Source organism: Epinephelus lanceolatus, chromosome 6 (genome assembly GCF_041903045.1).
Source record: "Epinephelus lanceolatus isolate andai-2023 chromosome 6, ASM4190304v1, whole genome shotgun sequence".
Classification (NCBI taxonomy): domain Eukaryota; kingdom Metazoa; phylum Chordata; class Actinopteri; order Perciformes; family Serranidae; genus Epinephelus; species Epinephelus lanceolatus.
The window spans coordinates 21986724-22011294 of record NC_135739.1 but is presented as its reverse complement, the minus strand read 5'-3'; the positions used below and the strand labels follow the sequence as shown (position 1 = coordinate 22011294).

Below are 24571 nucleotides of genomic sequence, written 5' to 3'. Positions count from 1 at the left end.
CTGTGGTTCATGCAGCATAGTCACACAGGATAAGCAATGTCTGTATTTTACTCAAATTTACTGACATTATCCCCTGGATGTGATGCCAAGGCTGGACAACCTGTGAAGGCAGAACAGCGATAGCCTCAAAAACAATAAGAGCACCGGATCAGACCTCTGGTCTAACACGCTTCTGATGGATTTGAGCTAAGTTTTTCTGCAAATGGGTCTCCATGCTGTGAAGCAAGATGAGTTTGCAACCAAAATGATGTCAAAACTTTCATATATAATTGCCAATGCAGCCTCCATAACCTAATTCTTAACCAGGAAAAAGGTAGAAAAAGGTGTGAAAAAACAAACAAAAAAAAAAAATTAAATACAACCCCAAATCACAATGATGCCTATTTGCACAGGACTAATATTATCACATGACCTCTGTGTTTGGTGAAACATGGTAGGAAATTTGCAGTGTAATTTTTTCTGGAATAATTACAGATATGGTAGATTTGCACAGAATTAGGATCACGGATGACTTTCATGATTATTACAAATTACTAGAGGTCCCCAGGTAATAGTTGTGTGTGAATATGTTTTTCGGAGGTATGCTGTTAAAGGCATTCATATTGGGTCGTGTTTACCACGTTCAGAAGAGGAGACCATATGAACCAATTTGTGAACTTGACTTCCTATGTTGTAAACTTGAACTCATGAGTTCCATTTGAATGCAGCATTAGCTACAATAGCTTTATGTACTGTTTCATTGCTTATCTGTTACTAAGCAACAGCTTGGTTCCTGTTTACTTACTGTCAGCTACTGCATTAACAAACATTTCAACAGGAAATACAAAGGGACCTGTTTAAAAGGTTTATGTTGTCTAGTTTGAAACAGTCTATAGCAAATGTTAGCGAAGCAGTGAAGTAAGGCATGTGTTCAGTAGTGTCCCAATGTGTCTGCTTACAGTGCACGATACACACACCTTTCTTTTTAAACAATGAGATCATCATGGGCATGATTAATTTGTGTTTATTTTACTGTTAAATATATCTTGAGCAGTGATTAAGCTGTTGACCGTAACTGTGTTTAATACTTCCTGACAGAGCTTGGCAGTCACTTAGTCCCACCCACAAAGGCTTCGATTGGCTCAGTCGTTTCTCAAGCAGCTATTCACAAGAACAAAACCAGACCTTTCTGAATCACTCAACAAAAAATGAGATGTGGGCAGTGATTCATAGGTCTGAAACCACTTTAGGTGGTTTGGAAGCTGTGTATCATAAATCCATAAAGTACCTGAAAAGCACATTTTCGAGAAAGAAAAGTTAAGTTCTTTTCTATTGAGGGCAGCTCATCAACAGTCCCTGCTGGACATCACTTACAATGATAACTGACAAGTTTCTGGGCACTTAAAATCCTCTCGGAGCTTTGATGTTAAAAGCTTCGGTATTTAGGCTGCTCCAAACACACGCAGACACACATGCAGCCACCCACAAAGGCATTTAAACACATTCAGCCGAGCACACATGCAGACACACGGGCGCACACACATACAGGCTTATGATACACTATTTTAATCTGCAAGATTTGAATCTCTGAGGGAGTTTTTCTGCAGTGGACTGTGCCTTACAGTAATGGCTTCTCAGTCGTCTGGGGCTTCAAACTATTCTGCCCTCTGATCCCTCCTGATGCCTGCTAAAAAACTAACAAAAGAAAAGTTGATTCAACAATTTCCAGAGTTCCTTTTTAGACCCACCTACACTTTTTTAGAGTCACGTGGTCTCTTTTGTCATTGAGCTCTGTCCGGTTTAACTGCAGCCACCCTCCTCTTCACTCTTATTATGAGCAGCACTATAGAAGATGTGTCTAAGGACATATAGTATGAATGGCAATATCCACCATATGATTTGCACTGATTTAGATTTACTTTACTCCTCTTATCCTCCCTCCTTAAATATGGCACACACAGCTGGTTTCTGCCTCCACGAACTAGCCTTATTGCAGTTACAGTTTACATCAATTTCCGTCCATATGTAGCCATAACAGCAGACAATGCTTTAAATATGGATGTCACTGCAAAGAAGCTTCATGATCCAAAATGTGGATGCTTCATATGCATCTTCAACCTGGCAGCACAGAAGACCTATACAATCAGAAAAGTTTCAAGGTGAACACCTAGGATGTATCTAACTCAAATGTCTTCCCTTCTGTTCCTGCAACGGACAGAAGACTATTGTGATGTCAGAGTGAAGCTGACATTTGACCTTTTGGTTATAAAATGTCACCACTTCATTTTATTAGACATTTGTGTGAAATTTTGTCCTAATTAATGCATGAATTTTTAAATTACGGCCAAAAACATGCTCTACGGGGTCACAGTGACCTTGACCTTTTACCGCCAAAATCTAATCAGTTCATCCTTGAACCAACCAATCTAAGTGGACGTCTGTGCCAAATTTGAGGACATTCTCTGCAGGTGTTCTTGAGATGTCACGTTCATGAGAATGGGACTTACAGATGGACAGACAGAAAACATAATGCCTGTGGCCACGGCTGTCGCCAACATGGAGGCATAAAAAGAAAGTAATTTTTTATTGCACTGAAAATAATGATTTGTGGTCTGGGCCCACTACTCATCAACATTAAGCCCATAAACACTGCGCCACAACCTGAGTGTACTGGCTGTACCAGCACTAATTGTATATTAAGAGCAAATAGCCTACAGACAAATACAGGATGGTGCATCATTAAAAGCATCAATCCTCATATAACTGGAACCTCTATCATGCAAGGAAAAAAAGAAACCTTTATGATTCTCAAATGGTACCACCCCAGACTGTATTGACCCAGCCACACAAAGGCACAGCCCTCAATGATATGAAGGAGTGCCCTGGAAAACATTCTCAGCGCTGGTGTTTTCTGTTTTGCGGGGGGATAGGCGTCATTTTTGATCAACAGATCTGGATCTAAATGAGATGAAAGTGGCGGACCTTCAGTGGGAGAGGACCGGAGGCGATGTTGAATCTAGGTTATTGCTTGTCAGACTCCTGTGTTTACTTGCTGTAGGACCCCACTGTTGACACATCTCCTCAGTGTCTGATAGCACAAAATTGAAAATGTTGGGGTTGTCTACTGATCCTATCTCTCCCTAGCAGGGACTGAGAGGTTTTCAAAGGTTCAGATGAAGAGCCCTCAGTTTTTCAGCTCAGAGCTACTGTAGCTTGGTTGCTTTACTGTATAACACTGTTTGCTCCAGCAGAGAATAACAAAGAAGTCCTGGAAACAGAATAAACGATCAGTGAGAACAATCAAAAATAGAACAAATACAACGTCTGTGGCGAACAGAATAGTAATTTATTCACCAAACAATAACCCGTGATTTTATTTCATGTCTTTAAAAACTACTCTAGTTAGACATCATCAATCAGCTCAGACCTTTGGCAGAGATAACTGCTTGAGGTAAAGACAGAGGTAACTGCTGTGTGGGGATATTTACTCTCTGCATCTCTATTTGATTCGCCACAAATATATTTATAAGTTTGAATTATGGCAAGGTTAAGAATAGGGTTGCAACGGTATGAGATTTTCACTGTAGAACAACCATTTCAGAAAATATCACAGTATTACAGAATTATTACTAATATCAGTCAGAATGACCCTTAACCCCAGCTCAGAGCAAAGATCCGCAACAAGACGAACCATTTTAGAACGTTGCAGAGTAAAGTTGCAGTGGTGTGAACTGGCTGTCTGACTTTGACTCAAGCTGGCTGATGGTGTCACCTGCAACTCAGCCGGTCAAATCACCGGCGGCTGATTTTAGAACGTAAAGCACGTCAGCTGTTTCTACAGCCAATCGGCTTGTAGTGGAGTCAGTTGGTTAAGTCAAAATAACCAAAGACGGTTTGTTCGCTTGCTCCATCCCCATCGAGCCCTTTGTTTCCGTCCTCATAGTGTTGCAGCATCGGACGGTAAGTCGCCGCTGCTGCTGGTCGCTGCATGTGCTTATGCCCCCTCCACACACACATTCTAACTGACTAATTAATTGGCACTCTACTTATATAACTGTGGTGTATTTATTATGAATACAGTCCATCTGATGCTCGTTTTGTATGTTTTCACTGTTTCATCATCACTACAAACACAACTGTAGCCAGTATCTCACTATCACTATCTTCATTCATATTTTAAGAAGCTACAAATTATATAAGTAGTTGCCTGTTGCAACTTGTCTCGTCGCGAATCTTTGGTGAACTGGGCTTTACAGGAATGAAAACGGGAGGGCTGAAAACAAACATTTTATTAATATAATTGAAACTTAAAACTATTTTTTTAATTGAAGTATGTGTAAAAGTCTCCCTTTTAAGAATAATTAAATAAAGGTGAGACTTCGTCGAGTTGCTTTTAGAAAATATCATAGCTAAGCAAATGTTCATGGTACGATAACCGTAAAATGTTTCATATTATGGTATACCTTGAAAGCAGTATATCGCTGCAACCCTAAATTTAAAAAAATCCAAAAACAGAACAAAAATAAATGCAACTTTTTTCTAATATTACTTATTATTACAGTATTACTTTTGCTTTTGCATTTCTGCTGTCAGCCATGGTGCAAAATGAGGATTCACATGTCCTCAATCTTAATTTACTGCTCACTGTTCAGTATGAAGCATTTATTATTATGTAGGGAATAGTGAATGAGTGATAGAGGGACTTCGGACACAGCTAATGCATAAACAAAATATGATTCAGCCATCTGTTGTGCCTAATTAAAAAAAGCATCCTAAACAAGATCTTATATAAGTGAGAGTCTCGTTGCTAGGCTACAGTGCTGAGACATTGCAAGCATTGTTGCCGAGGGGCAATAGGATGGACACTTGATATTGAGGACTGAAGGGGGTTTCCAGTTGGCAAATACAAACTTAAATCTATTTGAAATTCCACACCCGCTAATGAGAAAATCAAGTTACCAAGTGGCTGCAGAAGTTTAAGTGTTCAGTTCATGTTTACTTTTCTGTGCTGGCTCTAAATGGTTAAAGTGATTACTGGGTAATTTTGGACTGGATTACAATTATGCATATGAATGTGTGTATGTGTGTATGAGTGGTGGCTTGTTTAGTTTGCACACTATCATCAGTGGCAATGTTAAAAGTCGACACAGCAAAAAGGACAGTCCTAGCCTTGCAGTGAGCACACTGACAGTGAACAGGATGTAAGGGCAGCTCTGGCATTACCTTCTCACTGGTGTGATACAGAAACTCAGTGCAAATATGTACAAGATTTGCATACAGAATTATGGCATTCAACCTCTGGTCACAATGGCTGGGATCATTTTCTTCTTTTTTGTCTTGCATTTCATACAAAAATAGAGAGAATGCACCTGGATTGGATGAAAGGAACAGAGTCTAACATGGATTCTTTAGGCGTACTGAATGTCAGTGCCCTTCCTCAGGAAGCAGCATAGTAAATACCTTGACCCAATCAATGTTTGGCAGTGTGCTTCAAGTGCATATTTTCAATTTTTCATTCGAGGTACTGGCAGACTGTAACATAGTTGAAGCGCGATAAGTACTAAAAACAATTTCCACTAAGTGTTGAAAAGAGCTACATATAATGTCAGAGCGAATCTAAAGTCCCTTTCACACGTGGACTGCAAACCTGGAGAAGCTGTGTGTGAGAACACAGAAGTCTGAATCAGTTTGGATCGGACATTGACCAGACCTCCCAGCTCCTTAACAAAATCCATGTAATGTTCGACTGAGCCCATGTGACAAAAGAGCAGGTAATTGAGAAGGATCCTTTACACAAAGATGGCAACAAAAATGTCTAACTGGAGAGACTACGACATCTGGGAACTTCAGTAAGGGGTTGTGCCAAATCGTCGGACAAATTCAAGGAACGGCAAGAGACCCTGTGACCAAATTACAAATCAGATAAGTGACCGCTATGTAATCTGCGTCATGTCCTGCCTCCTGCACTCTCCATTGTCGACAGTTCATATGAGGAATAGCTTATGATTCAGAGGTTGTCTGCATGTGGCTCTCAACATGGAGGTGGCTGACAGTGCTATCTAAATTAACAATTCTGACGGAGCTAACAGTGTTAACTGAGGGCTTTTAGCTAGCCAGAGGGATACCATACACATGCACTAACATGAACCTCACCGTCTACCACAAGAAAAAATGGACCTCGTCCTCTGCTCAGGACAGCAGTACTCCACTATATCTTTACATAACAAATAGTGCTTTGCAGATATATTAATGCTCTGACTATCACTTAGAGCTCCTTTAAAGCAATCCGCTTTTACCCCAATGTACAGGGATTTTTGTAGTAATGTAAAATGCTTTTACACTTAAACGCAGTTAAGACCCAAAGCTAGAGACAGGTAGCAAAATGCTAAATATGTCTTTATGTATTGATTTATTTAAAAACTTTCTTAATGGAATAGTTCCTCATGTTGGGGGATATGTTAATTCACTTTCTGGTGGAGATTCAGATAAGAAGATCAATGCCAGGGGGAAACAGCTAGCTTGGCTCCCTCCGTAAATTTGAAAATCCACAACTTTACAAAGGGGTTACATGCTGGACTATTTCTTGGCACTGATCAGGTGCCAGGCAAACACTGAAGCCTGGAGTAAGTTATTGCCTCCAGCCAAGAAATCGTCTGGCACATAGCTCCCGTAAAACTGCAAATTGTCATTTTTACACTTTCTGTACTGATGAGACAAATGAAATATCATGTGTTAATTGGAGATTTTTTTAGAGGTGCTGGCGGTCTGATTGTGATGCTGTTAGACAGAGCCAGGCTAGCTGTTTCCCTTTATTCCCAGTCTTTGTGTTAAGCTATTGTTAAGCTAAATAGCTACTGGCTGTAGTTTCATATTTAATGAGCAGATATGGGAGTGGTATTGATCTTCTCATCTAACTCTCCACAGAAGAGCAAATAAGCATATTTCCCAAGTGTCAAACGTTTCTTTGAAAAAATGTCCTGATTCAGAAATACCTTTAAATCAGAGCATTTTGACAAATTGGTACCCTTCTCACTTACTGTTTGTGACTACAAGCGACTACTTGGTTAAAGTAGGTAAAAGAAAGATTGTGTTCATGTCTTCGGTGCATATTATTCACATGGATGTTCGTCCCCACTGTGAAAAGCCTTTTAGACATTGTTCCGGAAATTCTTGCTTGCCAATTTCTTGGTTACCACATTACCTTGAAAGCCTGCAAAGTCCATTACCATGTTTTTTTTCTAGGGTGCATCTCTCTGAGTACCCTATATTATCCCTTTTACACCTCCTGCACCTCTTGAAACATCAGAGACAGTCGTGACTGCGCTGCCCCTTGAACAACAGAGCATTATAACCCATCTCTCCATACCTATTCACACAGCTTGTTGTTTTCTTTAGGTGCTAATTCAGTAACGATGCTATGATTGTCATGTTTGCCCATTCCTCTCTAATTTCCTCTTCTCCAGCTCTGCGGGAGGTGCTGAGAGTGAGCTGCCACAGCTGATCTGGGCGGCGTCATCTCCCTCCTGGCAGACGCCTCGGGTGAATAAATAAGCCTCTAATGACGCCACCTTGAATTACGGAAATGCTTACAGCTGCACTATTAAAATGCAGGGGTTTTCTTCTGGAGCTGCAAAGTGGGATGCACACAACTGGGCTTTTCTATGAATTCTGACAGGTCTCTCCAGGATGACTTCTGCTACCAAATTGCAGGACCCCATTACTGGCTAAACCTACTGCCATCCAGCTTTCCAATTAGAGCACAGAGGGGAAGCCCGGCCACTTGTTGTAATGGACGGCGGTGTGGTTGCTGGGGAGGTAGAGGAATCAGGGAGAGCTGAGGGGGAGTGCAGGAGAAAAGCAAAGAGATTTCTGCTTCATTTTCTGTAATTCCACTCCTTCATTTGTCCACAACCATCCTACACAAAATGCAGAAATGGGCGAAAGTGCTGAAACTGCCCCGAGCATATCCAAGCACAATAAGATGGTCATATTAAAATACAGATTCCTACTGATCTGAGTACGGATCGTCCTTAATCAACGACACGCAGCACTTTGAAATTGGATTAGGTGCAGATTTGAGTTTTACTTTTCAGCTTTTCCTTGATACAGTGAAGAAATCCTGAGGAGATCTCTGAATAGCTCTGTGCAATTCTAAACATACCTACTCTAAAGCTTCCCCAAACCGCAGCTTGTTTAAGATGACATTGATACAGATGGATTATAATATACCTGTAAAATATACCTGTGTTTGTAGGGCGTAATATAAACCTCAGTAATGAGACAGTTCCCACACAGCTATTCCTTAAGGTTTTCAATTCCCTTTCCTCACTGCAGGCAGCAAGAAAGAACCAACTTTCAGCCCGTTAATTAGGTGTCAGACACGGAAACTAAACATAAACAGTGACAGGTTCTATTACTCAAAGGGATTACCTCCATTTGCAGTGTCATAAAGCAGGCCCAGATAATTTGTAGTACTTAACTTTGGAAAAAGTTCATTCAAGTAGAAAGAAAAAATTGTCATTATTGGCAAGGTTTTTCACCACATGTGACAGAAACACATAACCCTAGTGGCTGGGGTCAGTCAGTGTACTTATATGTACTGCACAAAAACCATGTGTGCAAAAAGTATGTGTAAATTTGCTGGTCAAGGTTGACTATTTAGATTTAAAATGTCTCCCAGGAACAGTGACAGTAAGGTTCAGCCAATTTAAACATTTTTTAAATCGGTTTTATATAAAGTCAAACACTGGACCAGACTTGGACCGGGTTTACCACATTTTTACAACAAGGTGTCGCGCTTGACTCAGCCACTGCTACTGAGCTAAACATACTGAGATTTAGCTCTGCTGCCGGCTTAATGGCAAAACAACAATGCCACTTATTTCATATTCAGACATTTTAAACGAACAGCAAGGCTGATTAATGGCACACCATTCTTGACCACGCCTGGCTGTTTTCATTTACTGTTTGTATGTACAGTATATCTTCAAAAAGTAATTAATCACCATTAAATGTAACCCACATAATCATGCATCAGCATCATGAACTTTGAGTTATTTTAAGGTACGCTGTCACCATGTTTCTTTTCCTAAACCTAAAGCCCAGTTCAGACCAAAGATTTGCAACGAAACAAGTTTAACGTTCTGCAATGTTCTAAAAACCTGCCAGTTCACACCAATGCAACAAGGTGAGACAGTGTATCATCTCAATGCAACAATTCCCTGTACTTCTGTCCTGATTTCCAGCTTTTCAGGCTTATTCTGTGGCTGAATATATAATACAGCTGCATTTGTAGTAGTGATGAATGGGGAAAAACATAACAAGCATCAAATGGAATGTATTTATAATAAATACGCCACAAAAACTGAAGTAAGCAGCCAGTTAGTCATTGAGGATGGGTGTATCTGAGGGAGCATAAGCACATACAGCAAGCCGCAGCAGCGACCCACACCAGCACACATGAGGACGGAAACAGAGGGCTCAGCGGGGACAGAGCACCTGTCGCAGCAGACGAACATGCCAACATCGCAACGTTCTAAAACAGTTTCGTCTCGTTGCAAATCTTTGGTCTGAACTGGACTTAACCTACGCAGCTTTAAGCTAAGTATGCAACTTTACTTGTCTAAACCTAACCTGTGTGACTTTACGTTAAGTATTTCACATCATGTGTGGGGTGCTAATTCTTTAGATACCATAAGATCTGTTGTATGTGCATTTTTGTAGGATATCAAATAACCTATTGTACGATGATACAGTATCGAGCAGTATAAAGGGGCTTGAGAGATCTCTATCATCTCGTCACCCAAAATAACCTACATAAAATTTCAAGTAAACAAACATAACCTGCCCTGTGTGCATCTTCCCCCCACCCACCTCTACTGAAACTTCATGTTGCCGGCCTCGGCTCAGCAGTTAATTGTGCACAGCCTTACAGACACTGATGGCACCATTAGTCCATTTATAAACAAACATGATATTACATTTTCATAGAGCTTATTACTAAAGCAATACAAGTCGGATTTAGTGCCGTCATACCATCAACACATGTTGCTGATGTAGGCTACTTTTTAATTTGCCAGAATGTGTCTTAATGATAAATGCAAGTATAGCTGGTTTGCATAAAATCAAACTGGTTTAAATTCGTACACTGGACTGGACAGGCAAAACTGTAAATCAAACTAACTCTATCTGACAGCATGGTGTATGTCTATGTATGTGCACTGGCACATGCTCAAGTGCCTGAAGTGTGTGCTTTCAAATACATAACAAACCGTTCTTGACTCCCAGCCCACAAACTTTGAAAGTCACTCCAGCTTTATCTCCAATATCACCTGCTACTCTCTCATAGCGTTATTAAACATATCAATCTCAATCACTTTCAACAGAAAACACACACAACTATACGCTAATAATAAAAAGCAATAAAATAGTCAGGAAAAAAGGGATGTTTTCTTTTTCTTTCCATTTATTTGAGCCCAGCAGCAATAGAGGAGGTGGACTAAGTGCTGGAATGGCAGGGCAGAGACATAAAACCTCATCAGCCCTTATTGCTTGTCTGGTTTTTGGCATCTCTTCATATTCTAAGATCTCCTTGTGGCTAAAATGTTGGGTAGGTTGATATAGAATGGAGATGTGAGGAGTTGTAGCAGACAGCAAACGACTAAAGACACAAATAGATTCCCAGCAAGTGCACATTAGCTGATGAACATTATTCCATAATGGTATCATTACGTATGATGAATCCAGTGATTTACCCTATTAATGTACTGCAGGAATTCGCCTGAGGGACCAATGATGGGGTGTGATAGTGTGAGAACAGTACAGTGTGATGAAATACTGCATATAAGCTTCAACTGCAACAGATCAGAGATTCATGTTTTTAAAATGGTCTAATATGATGCCAGTACAAATTGTTGTTTTTAACATGGGATTCCTCTGTAGTAGTTTTTTTGTGTGGGTGTGATCTAGTTGTTATTTCTGGTGCTGCATCTTCATAAGAACCTTAATCTCATTGTATCACTGTAAATGCACCTGGCATAAATTCTTACAGTAAAATCTTTGCCTATTACTTTACTTGTAACCCTGAAGTTAAATTCTTCTCTCAGTTTATTTCAGTGGCCCAGTTTTTTTTGCTTCAAGGCAGCATTCCTGTCTCTGACTGAAACAGAAATGACCCCAATACTGTGGTAACAATAATGTACTGTTGAGGTGATGATAGCTTTGGAGAAAGAAAAAGCATTGAACAATTCTACCTCGAGCCTCCAAAATGTTCCCTGCAATGTACTGACGTTGCCAGAGTCATATAGAGAACAGTTTTCCCCATGTCCAGGCTCTTGGTTATTTGCTGGAACAGCCTCTGTTGTCAGATCTTTCGTTGTTCTGTGTGCACGTATTGGTCTTTATTAAGTAATTTTATTGGCAGACGATGAGTTGATCAGGCTGATTGATAAAAAGAATAAAACGTTCCACTATTTAACATGCTGGAAACAAGCTTTGCTCCGTACAGAAATCCAGGGAAACTATGAACACCATTTCTGTTTAACTTGTAATTAACCATTAGTTTATGATAATATTCCTGTCATGACCTAATGGTGCAAAAATAACATGCTTCCGCAAATGTCACAACCAATACATATGATGAGTAATTGCCAATGAAGTTAACGATGCAGAAAGCGTGATTATGGAGAGCTTGTTACCAATTTCATGCGCTTCTGGGGAATTCATGAATTAAGGGAAATCAATTGATGAAAATGAACTTTTCGAAATACCTTGTGAGAGGCAATTAATCTTCAATGGGAGAGCCGCGCTGGGCATGTAATTCAAAGATAAGCTATCACCCACTTATTGAAATAGTTTCTAATTTATTCATGCTAATCAGTGTCTTTCAGCCTCGGCATCTTGCTCATGATAAACAAAATTCCTCAGCATGGACCACTCTGCTTTCACTTTTAAGAATGATCACTGGTGTTTTCAATTAGCAGTGTGGCTACAAAGTGTCTTTGATAGATGCGGCCACGCACAAAACTCATTTCAAATAGTTTATTGTCAAAATGAAACACTGGGACTGTGACAGGGCAAGCTGCTTTCTAACAATGACATATCAGCCGCTGACCCAACGACCGTTGCCATGGGTGATCCTCTGCGCATCTCAGCTCTCGGCCAATGTGTGTTTACGTGTGTGTGTGTGCACTGGACGATCTGACGTGACATCACAAAGTCTCCATCTGTCACTGAGCCTTGACACAACGCTAAAGGTCAAAGGTGAAACTTTAGAACCCGGGTCGTGATTAATTGGGAGAGCAGTTGGCAGCTAACAGACGCACACCACATCCAGTCACAGGGAGGGAGCTCGGCTCAGCGGGCAGTCGGATCTGCTCTTTACTGGCCCTTTTCTCTTCAGTTTGTCTGAATCCAACTATCTACTCAAGTCGAGACAGACGAAAGGCTTTTGGTGCCACTGTTATTGTAGTCAGAGTCATACGTTATCATTATCTCTCAAAATTCAAGATTACTTGATGTTAATCAGTTGATGATATATAAAACACTAACTTGCATCTGTGTTTTCAGACATGTCATTTTATTGAAACTCCCCAGTTGCTCATGGGAAAAGAATTCTCAAAGATCTTAAAAGCCTTTTTGAGCACACAAACTGTCATCTGTCATACTTCTCAAAGTGCCCTTGATAGTTATGATGAGTGTCTTTTAAAATATCCAAGCTCGGGCTTTCTCGAGGACCCATCACCATCGGAGCCATGTGCAATCCCCTGTCTTTGTTCATCCATTTGTAATGACATTAAGCTATTACCGTGAAATATTAATATATATCTCTGATTGTGTCATCAGGTAGGAAAGAAGCCAGACTTTTCAGGAGGAGCAGTGGATTGTCTCTGAGCAAAGTTTCGTGGGAAGAGGGTCTTAACACATTCATGCATTGTTTGTTAAACTCTCTCTTCCTCTCTTTCTCTGTCTCCCCCTGTCCTGATTTATTTCTCTCATTGGTGAGTCATATAAGTCCATGATAAATAGCACTGGCTGCCAAACAATTCAAGGTTCAAGTGCTGAAGAGGATTAGTGATTATTCTCGAGCGTGCGTTTGTGAGTGTGTGTGTGTGTGTGTGTGTGTGTGTGTGTGTGTGTGCATGTGTGTGGTATGTGCAGGTGTGCACACCCACAGACACTGAAGGTGTGTGCATGCAGTGTATGTGTGTGCCAGCTGCCACATTCTGTGACGGTGCCCGGTATCGACTGCTTTTCTTCTCGATCCGCCCCTTGGGCTGGTAGGGGAAGATTTGGACTAAACAACACGTGAGGGCTTTGGAAAGGCCAAAGTCATGACTATTCAATAAATTGCTCATTATTAAAAACCCTGAGCTTGTACTTTGCAGAATACAGATGTCAGTTCTTGCTGTTTGTTTACGACATTACTCTGGAGCACTGATTGTTCAAACAATGATGTTCATACAGGACATCAGTGATCATTTTAAATATAAAAGTGTCTCTTCTCTCTCTCCTCTTTGCCTGGTTGCTGTGTCTTTGATAATCCTCTGCCACGTTGGTGTTTGTAGCTGGACCCAAATACAGCTACAAGTCAAGTCTGACTGATGGAGGAAATCTCTCGCTGCTCTTTAATTGCACTTTGGGCACCAGATGAATTTCAAGGATGAGACAGGCAGGCGGCACCCCACTGCTGGTGGTCAGTCCGCATTCAGGGTGATGTATGCAACAGTGCTGTAGGGCCAGGGAGCACAGCCCGTGATATTTATCTGCCCAATTAAGGCCAGTGTATCCCTGAGATGCCTGCCAATGTGTCACCCCCAGCAAATCTGTTTCACAGCTATCCCACTGTTGATGAAGGTTGCATTGTATGATAAACACTGCCTAGAGGACTGTGCTTGGATCCATGCAGAAGTGAGAGAACCCGTGTCTCTGTTGTGATTTACACCTTTGAGAACCAACTGTTCAGCACCAGAGAAGCCACGCCCTGACACCGCTGGTGGATGAGAACTCTGAATTTAGATTGTTTTCATACTCAGTGTGATCATCTGATCTTCCATGGCATTTTCAGAGCGGCCTGCATGTTCAGAATTCAATAAAAATCACCCCAGAAAATAAACAGTTATTAAATTTGTCTGCATAAACACACCAGCATTTACAAAAAAAGAAGGGCCACATATAGCCCTTGTTCATGTCCACTTGCCTTCTCCTTCTTGCTTATGAATTTCACACTTTTCAGTTCAGATTTCAGCTGACTGACTGACTTAAGCATTATCAAATCTAACGCCCACACACACTTTAATTCATAGACTTTTAAAACAAGACGGTGACAAGGAAGATTAAGACGTTGGTGTGGGCGGTTAATGCTTGCAGATGTTGTAATTTAAGGACAGACATCTTGTTAAAACCGTCATGACACTGAAATAGATATGGCTAAAAAGCAGTTAGAGCTTGTATCACCAGGGCTGCAGCTAACTACTAATTATTTTAATTACTGATCAGTCTTTGATTGTTCTATTAATCATATGGACAACAAAGGAATGCCAGAAAATAGCAAAAAAAAAAAAAAAAAAGCAGTTCCCAGAGATTTTTTGTGTATCGACCTTATTATTTTAGAAAACCAGCAAAGACTGACATTTAGAATTCGAACAGGGGCTGGAGCCAGTAAAGTTTTGGCATTTCAGGTAAAGAAATACTGAAACAATTATTTGATTATCAGCATATTTGTTCATTAATTTTTTTGTCAATTGACTAAATGTTTCAGCTCCATATTAGACACCTTCACACTGTCAAACATACAACATTGGAAATTGTTTCTGATGCCCCCCCTTTTTACAGTGCAAACACATACAAAGTAGAGGAGGCCACACAGACTGCAAAGACAAAACTGGATGATGGCCAGTTTGGACAGTGTGGAGAAATAATGTCATACAATTATTAATCCAACTGAAGATTTGGCATTGTTCTGGTTATCTGTAGTCAGACCATGGGTTGCGCCAACATTGGCCTGAGTTTAACGGAAAATATCTGCAGGGAGTGTTCAGTTTGTTAACAAGGAGGGAAAGGAAAGCAACCTAAAAGTGATTTGTATTTATGAGTGATTGAGAACTATTGTTTCGAAAAAGAGACTTAGGGCAAGCATGGTGAGTAGTAGGGCTGGGAATTGGTACTCAATACCTTTTAAGGTAACGACCAACATAACCAAGTACCAAGTAGTATCCAAACAACTTCGGCCAGACGATACCTTCATTTGATCCTTTTGCACTGGGGGTCTGAACCTAGGCTATCCTGATTTCCCCCCACATCAGCAATCTTTTGTTGCTGCCATCTCTAAAGCCGCTCTCCAAATGGTCAATTCAACATCTGCACGATTAGCACGAGCTAACCTCCAACACAGCTGTTAAACGTCCCACTAAACTCACACCGACAATCAAACAGCTCGATTCTGGCTTAAACCTGTTAATGGCCACTGGGTAACATTTGCCGTGTGATGCTGACAGTTAGCCCTATCACTGTTTATGTGCAGCTGGGTGGACTTTCACAACTGTCCGCGGCACAGAGCTCACACTCAACAACCCATACAGCTTGTCGTGTGGTTAAGTCGATCACTGTGTATTTGACAAAGTTGGCAGTTCAGTGTATCGGACACGTTCGAAAGTATGGCTACACATAATAAACTTCTTGTGTTTATTTGAACTTGAATGAAATACTCTAATGGTATTGGTATCAATTTCAGGGTACTAGTTTTGGTACTGGTATCTTAATTGTTTAAACAATATCCAGACTTCCTGAGAAGTGGCATTAGCCTGGTTCCAGATATCTGCCCACATCCTCTATGGCTGTATATGGGCAATTCAAACAGATCAGGTATTGCGCTCATTGACAGCTGTTTCCCTTGTCAAAAACACAACCAGGCCAATCTGAGTTTTGTAGGCGGGATTAAAAATGTGCCCACGCCAGGAAATAGTGCCAGAAAAAGTTGCCACAGAAACGGTGTGGATGAGTTTGACGCAGTAATATGAACAAGATGACAGGGTGAATAATGAAGTGATGATAGTATGGTGTGACTACACTGTTGTAACGATGGACGTGTTTCTGTGGAAATGTTATTACTGACTTGATGATTGACTTTCTCTGCCTCTGGTGAGGTTTTACAGCTCGAGGTTATATTTTATTTTCCACTATGTTATTAGACATCTGTGCATGCTGACACCTCTGACGTTGCTTGATCCATTGGTATTTTTATTTGACTATCATCACCCATCAAAAACTCCCCATGACAACTTGCTGTGTTTCACTACATTATTACTACTATCTGCAACAGTGAGTGACAAGAGAGATGAACATGTCCTACCCATTAATTGAATGTTATCCGCAAGAACAGACATATAGAGAATACACTGGAAAGGAGGCATAATTGAAGTGGGACAGCGTCCAAGAAAATTCTCAGAGAATGAGTCTACGTTTTCTGCTTTGGAACAACCCCATTACTATAATCTGAGGCTCATTTTGATGTACAATTGTAAACATGCATTTCAAAGTACAAAGAGTACAAAAACATCACTCTGCTGTTCAGTGTGAGTAAAGTAGGTCCAGAATCGTCAGGCAGGGAGCAATCAAGCTTTCCATAATGGATCACTCTGAATTTGAGATGAAGAAAACTCTGACATTTTGAGCTACGCTGGTTAAAGGAAATGTGGTAGAATAAATGTGCAGTAGTGACAGTTTGACAGTCTGCCTTTAAGTTAAGCTCTGTTACCTGTAAAGACTATTCAAAGTGCCTAAATAAAAATGCCCAAGTTACTCTCTGCTCCTGTTGTATCTATTCCCTCTCTAGAGAAGAGAGATGTGAGAGCTGAGTGGCTGACCTTTGTCCTTACTCATTTTAATTAAGCATGGCTAATATCAGCTATTTCCGTGATGAGGACTCACATTAGTGCGAGTGCACGAACACACAATCACCTACCCACACGTGCATGAAGAGGCACACATGTTATGCTGCATGCACACGCAAACACATAATAGGAGACAGAAATTTACAGGGGCAAAGATAGGGAATCACAAACTCACAACCACACACACGCACACACATACACACACACACACACACACACAAATGACAATGATTAGTGGCTAACTAAATGTCAGGGGCCATAATGGCAAATCTGTTCCTTTAGACACACTCATATTCTCTCTAGATTTTCCCTGCAATATTAATGCAAGGCTGCACTGTTTTAATGCATTATTATTCCACAGAGACTCCTGATACACAGTTATTCCAGCTGGGCATGGTAACAACAATTCACTTCCCTCTTCTCTCTGTACTTATCACACAGACAGTCATGAGTGCAATAGGGCTGTCACAGTGTGTGATCTCCTTTTACTTTAATACTGACCTATAGCTACATTTTTACAAACACTACAGTATATCTTTATTAAATCCAAAGTATAAAGCACGCCATAACTCCAACATCAATACGTATGTTAACTAAAATTCATATTTATGTTAAGAACTAACAAATTAAACAGGATTTTAATAGCATTTGAGCAAAAATTGGTTTAATCATTGTCACTGTAGCACCAGCTTACGCATTTGTCTCAGCAAATGTCATTGGAATACTGTCACATGCAACCATGGCAACATATCCCAGTTGTGCCTGATGGAGATAGTACGAAGGGATGAAATAATGAGCTTTTGGTTAGAGCTGGGCAATGTATCGATATTATATTGATACTGCTATATGAGACTAGATATTGTCTTACATTTTGGATATTGTCATATGCTGTTGACATTTTATCTGGTTTTAAAGACACAGAGAGTTTTGCAGGTTGCAAAATTCGAGGTGAATCGCACTGGTTTTGTTATTTTGCCAGGCAACAACCCCATCACGTCGTTACACTAACTTTCCTGTGTAATCAATCTACCTTTTTTTCCCACAGTAATTAGTAGCTAGTCATTAAAATGGACAGGCAGAGGGTACTTGCTGTAGCTCTGGTTGAGGGTGAGAGGAATAGTTTGCTGGGCACAGGGAAACAGAGATCTGTGTGGGTACATGAGACTCTAAAAAGAGGGTGGATCATGGGGAGTCCCACCAGTTGGTCCAGGAGCTTCACCTCGATGATGGCTGTTTCCAGGTATATTTTAGGATGTCTGCTGCCTATCGTCGGGCTGTATAGCTCTGGGTATCCAGCAACCGCTACCACCAGCTTCTCCTCCATTGTTTACCAACTGTAAACATGTTGTCGTGACCACCATAGAAGGCCCGCCTCTCAAATCATCCAATTGAACAATGGGAAAAAAGACAAAAAAAAGAGATGACGTGGGGCACTTTAACGCTCCAAGATAAAGTTTTTCAACTCAAGGAGTTCAGAGCGCTCCGGCGTTTTAGCCAAAGCGCATAGAGCGCAAAAACGTGAGGCAAGTTGCAACACAAAAACAGCGAAAAAAACAATTACAAAAAGGCGTCTCCAGCTACTAAAATGCTTTCTGTGTGATTGGGCCTTCGTCATTATATCCACATTACTGATGATTATTAAAAAATCGCATTGTGTAAATAGTTTGTGAAAGCACTAATAGTCAATCCTACAGTATTGAGTTGTTCAGTCAAAAATGTTAAAGTACTGATTTTACTACTTTTGGAATTTTAGAATTAGAATTTTTTTAACTCAGTCTTTCAAAGCTGTATCAAAGGAGTATTAAAGTTCTGCCCTCCAGTCCACAGTGGTTTACATATTTCTCTATGAGACATTTTATTTGGTACATGTAACCATTGGGCCAGAGGGGATCAACAAGGGGATCAAGCCCAAACCTCTCCAGCTGAACCACAATAACCACTTTACATCTATGATAAAAAATACAGTCTGCACACCTGTGGGTGGGGGCCTCATTTACTGAAATGGCTACTCAGTTAGCAGGATGACTTCTTCAGTTCATTTTTTATAACACTTATAGGCTATTATAGCAAATTGCCAGTCTAAAAGCAACATTCAATTTCATCTTTGGGTGAGTCACAGAGACTATTGACAAAATGTCCTGCTACATTTATATGAAATATAGAGGACTTAACATCAAACTGTTTAAGCTACTCGACATCAAGTTTAAATGGGAAATGGTTTAACCAATATGTTCACACAGTGCAATCTATTTTTAATTGAATAAAGAGCAAGGTAGAGCTAGGTTGCAATTATGCTTAAACTGCATAGTATTGATACAGCTAATACTCAAGAGGAATCCACACAAGTAAATGAGGGAGAAATGTCATTGAGAAGGTGTTCGTTCTCTGGATTAATTCAAAGAGCTGTGTTCAAGTGTAGCTGACAGGACTGTACTTTCAGTCTAAGGTCGTGAGAAAATGAAATCTATTTTAAATGCACCCGGCAATTAATGAGAGTGACAGAATCATAGCATATTAAGAATAAACTGCGATTTGCTGGGCCTTATTATGCCGTATTCTGTAATTATACTCTATCTCTGTCCTGACATCAAAGAGAGGAGCAACGACCTGGAGGTTTAACCCTCCATTTCACGTCCTGCTGAGAAACACTCTTCCCACACTGACTCACTCCATGGGCGTGGGCGACGAGTTTTCTCCGTGTATCCGCTCTGATCCATATTAATGTCCAAAGCATTTTCATCACATACAGGATTATGCTTCACATTTCTGAAAACGTTAACCCTATGAAGTACTACATCGCACCGAGGCATCTGTACAGTCTTACATAAAAATCCTTTAAAGACATGCTGCTGCTCATTTCGATAGTGCATGATCCTGTGATAGTTTGGTGGCAGATGCATGCTGGGAGCAGCCAATTTGTATTCATAAAAACTGATTCAGACTACAATATGTCAGTGAGATTCCTCCGAGTGAATTTTTAAGCCTGACACCTCGGCCTACAGTTCTGAGTTTTAGTGATGAAAGCTTGAAACACATTACCAGTGCCCGTGTAGGCAGTCACTGCCAGGGAAAGTAGTATGCCTCTTTCCCCCCCTCCTCTCTGTGACAAGATATTCTTAGATGAGAGGTGCTGTGCATATTTAATACATTATCACATCTACAATCTTAATTAACAGAGAGGGAGAGAAAAAGAATGGCGGCTGAGGAGGAGGGTAGTCATGTGATGTGTAGAAGGGCGGGCTGAGCCTGATACCAATCTCTCATTCCTCTGTATCCTGCATCAGATAATGGTCAGGGTAGACTGTAAATAGGTCAGCGTGTGCATGGTGGAGATGAGGATACGCAGATGAAGTCCAGGGATACAGTTGAGTCGTAAAACAAGAGGAGAGGAGCTTGGCTGATGTGGACCAGGCGCTGGTAATGGTCATAGTTCATAGGGTTGTCAGTGATATCGCAGTTTTACTCGGCAATCAGCGCACGGCCACAAGGCAGAACCCACTTAGTTTAATCTTGTTAAGTCAAGTATTTAAAGGAAGGGTTTAGCTGCTCAGCGGTTACCTGCGCCAAATGTACCTGGCGGAAAACATGGACCCCTTTTAGTCATTCAGCAGACCCCGATGGCCCTGATGATTATTGCTGTTGGCTGAGATTATGAGAGAGACCCATTTAGGCACTGGTAGATCTCAAGGTGTGTCTTGTGATAAACATTTTCACCCCCCGACTTATTGGTGTGATGCTGCAACAACACTTTTGCCATATATATAAAAAAATTAGCTGAGCTACATCTTTGCATCACCGTGCAGATCATTAATATTCACATAGGTCTCTGTGTATCTGCTGGTATATCATACTGACTCTCACCCACTGTATTAGGTTGATTTATTTTTCATCACCAGCATATAGAGCTTTGGATTTATTTCATTTGCAACAAGAACGAGCAGCTAAAATATACTGTGTTTTGAATTCCATAATTTTCTCACTTCTCATGGGCGCCGTTTAATGTCAATAAAGCTAAGCCAGGTGGGAGGGGCGGTGGAGGGGAAGCACAGATGCAAACGTCTAATTTGTTGAGGTGGCACGAGGTCTCTGAGGGGGATAAATGTCACGCAGAGATTAAATGATTCTGAGAGATGAGTGAGCAGGCACAGCCATATCTAACCTCCTGCCTCTAATGCAGCCGCATGTGATTCATGTGTTAAGAAGTGCCACGATAACTACAAATCCCCGTTGCTGTAAAACTGCTGTGATGTTCAGGTAAGGGGAAACCCCCGTCCGCTGGGATTAGAAAGAAAGTAAGGAAGGGTTATTTCTCATTGCCGCTAATGGTTAAAAGGTTTTCGCTGACGCAGCGGGGACTGAATAAGGGAAAAAACACACAGGAAGAGACTTTAAAACTGACGCAGCATGATTACGTTTTCGAATTTTCAGTGGGTTTCCTGAATCACTAAGTCATCATTGATCAGAAATTTATGAATTTAAGGATTTATGAAGCCAAGTGCTGACTATATTTCCATCTCCATCACCAGTTATAAAACACAGCTGCAGTTTCACACTTGTATTTTAGCATTCTCCTATCATGTCCATGCTCTGAACACTGGTACAAATATTGAAATACATGGGTTGGCAGAACCGTACCAAACACAAGGAAGCCACCCACCCCCACTGACATAGATACATACATTTCAGATGAGCATAATTGCTCGGAGGATGAGCTGGTCAAGGACCCTTCCATGCACCTGAAATGAGTTGAGACCATTGCATATTTCCATACATACACAGTAATCCCTTCTTGCTCCCATTTTCTGTGTTACTCCTCATGGTGCACTGTCTAGCAATGCAAAAGTGCCAAAAAACCCAATGCCATGAAATCCTTTTACTTCAACTGTAACATTCGTGTTGCAGCATTAATAAATGTTGTATGCTTGGACTGAAAAGCCCAGATTAAAGTGTCTGGCTTTTTTCTTCCCTTCCTTTCAGCAGATGAAAAAACAGCGTGCTCCCAGAAGCCTCTGCAACATGACAGAGCTGCTCCCCTGCTACATCTCATCTGTAAAGAAATCCCTCCGTTCTCCATGAGTGGGCTTAAGCATGTGTACACAAGTATCGCACAGTGACAGGTAATGATTCACAACACACAGAGTTTTGACAAAGTAAATAAACAAAAGTACAATATGGTGTGAAGTTACGGGGGTGCCGTAGCAGCACGCATATGTTGTGCACACATAAAGAGACGGCAGAGTGGCTGGCAATATAATGAAGCAAATTTTTAACTACCTTGAGAACCCTGTCAGAGATGCGACCGTAGGCATTTATCAGCTGGAGTGAGTCATCTGTATTTCGACATACTTCCTGCCTGCAGCTCACACTCTGATACACAGCTCTGTCTCAACGGCTGGCGGCCCATTTGCCTGATGACTCCACAGCAGCAGATTTAACACAATCATAACACCATCAAGCTTAGCTAAAAGCTGATAACAGTAAAAGTAACACGTACAAAGCATATTTATGGAACTCTATGTTCAACTTTGTTTTCATACTGTTATATTGTCTAATCATCATCTCAGTGTGACTACATCGCTTTTTGTTGTTGTCACTTTATGATATTTTTGTTTTCTTGTCTGGCTGTCCAATTGTTTCACTACTGTCAAGACTCTTGGTTTTAAAAGTGTTAGGAAGCTTAATTTAAACAAATAAAACTTGTTTCTGTGGGAACAAAACGGCTGTCTCAGAGCAGAAGTGACAGACACCTCTGACTGAAATTACAAACATGTTACACTTATGAACTACAGTGCAACAAATGGCATTTGTAGGTCAGACTGTTGCCAATTCTTAGCCACGAGGTCACATCCATTCTGGGCATTGTAAAACATATTATAAAGGCTGACAGCTGGCACATTAGCTTCGGTTTGATTGTGGCCATATGGCCATTGGTGAGGAGCTGCCATGACCCGAAACACCCCTGGTAAGATTCCCATTACAGAATGTACTTCAGAAAGGCAACATCTACAAAAACATGATGGTCCTGTAGCGACCATTACTGCCTGCCAAGCAGCTGACTTCGGTTTATCACAACTATATTTAGAGGCATGTTGCACCTGTAAAATGTCACCGAAGCAGAGGTAAAGTGACTGTTTGTTTGAGCCAAAGAAGCTCTGCTAACTGTCAGTGTGAATGTCATTAATTGTAACTCAGCCACTGCGCGGTCCACTCAACTCTCAGGACTGCACATCAGGAAAGAGTTCCACCGTCTTAACGGACGGGAAATGAGGCAATTTTGACAGCTGGAGCACAGTAAGTTACAGGAAACAAGCAAGTAGACATGGATGAGACATCATATAGTCAATTCCATCGACTAATCCATCCTGGGAGTTTCTTGTCACAGCTCCTGGACTTGCAGCCAGACCTCACTTAAACCATCTTAGGGCACTTGTGATAAACACTCCTACGGCAGCTATGCACCAATTTATCAGCTGCGCATCGGCCAAAATTTGCCTTGTTGATTGCCATCGGCCTGTTGGCAAATAAAATTACACTCACCGAAGGCAGTGGCCGATGTTGTCTGTTGTGTCACATCAGTTTTGTGCAGACTAAAAAGCAGGGCTTGAATCAGTTGTCTGAAGGAGAAATTTGTTGATATTTTCACAGAAGTATAAAATAGATACTAAAAAGGGAATTATGACATATTATACACAGTAAAAACGCTTTTAAAGCAGTATTTTTTATGTTTTTCACATAAAAGGTTATTTTAAAGGTTGTCTCATAAATGTCTGATTGAATTTGTACTCATTCAAAGATGGTGTAATGAAGGACTGAATATTCTTTTCAATGAAGATTTTGTTGTAATTCAGTCTAGCTTGCAAATGATGAGATGAGGCTCTATACTTGGCGTCTAAACGTAACTTAAGTGAACATAAACAAAAGGTACATTCCAGCTCGTGAACGCAGGTACAACTTGCTTGTTAGACCTGAGCTAAAACTCTACCCTGCTAACAAAAACATTGTCTTTTCCTCCTTTTTCATCAAGCATTATGGGCAGCACAGGATTATGGGTAATGACGTCTCTCAACACAAACACAAAGTACTGACATCCAAATTCCCATTACTTCTTCTTCTTCTTTACAATCCATAAATGAACTTAAAGTATTATTGTCCTTTAACTTTTTTCCAATATAATGAAATAGTAACTTATTATTAACCCTTACATTAAAACAAGCTCGAACTAAAATTAGTCACAACAGATTTCTTTGGTTCCCTGGCACATAAGGGGGACTAAATAACAGCAAAACCAACAAACAACAACAAAACATAATTTTTAACCTCAGTATCGCTATCAGCCCAGAATTTCACAATCAGTGCATCCCTACTGCCAACATGCATCTGGGGATACACCATTAGGATTTTTTCTCTCCTGATCCCTCAACTCAGAGTACTGAGTCAGCTAACCTCACTTAGAGTTTCACAGTAAAGGCCCACTACTGCCTTCACATTAAAATGTAGCACGTGTAGAGAATACTTCTTCCACAAAATCATCATTTGTATATCAGTAAGTCATGCTGTGTTACTTTGAATTCATGGGAAGCAAAGGAAACTGCTTTTCTTGTATGCCTCCACAGGACACTGCGAAGATACTGATTTATTACTGATCGGGGGCCACGTTTAACAACAGCAAAACTATATCAAAACATCTGTTCACAAACTCTCAC

The 24571-nt window shown here is 40.7% G+C and overlaps 1 protein-coding gene across 2 annotated transcripts in view; it reads right to left on the bottom strand.

The window, feature by feature from the left end:
• The window catches only part of negr1 (neuronal growth regulator 1), a 179023-nt gene that overhangs the window by 92973 nt on the left and 61479 nt on the right, over positions 1–24571 (bottom strand). The gene's annotated exons all lie outside the window — the stretch shown is intronic.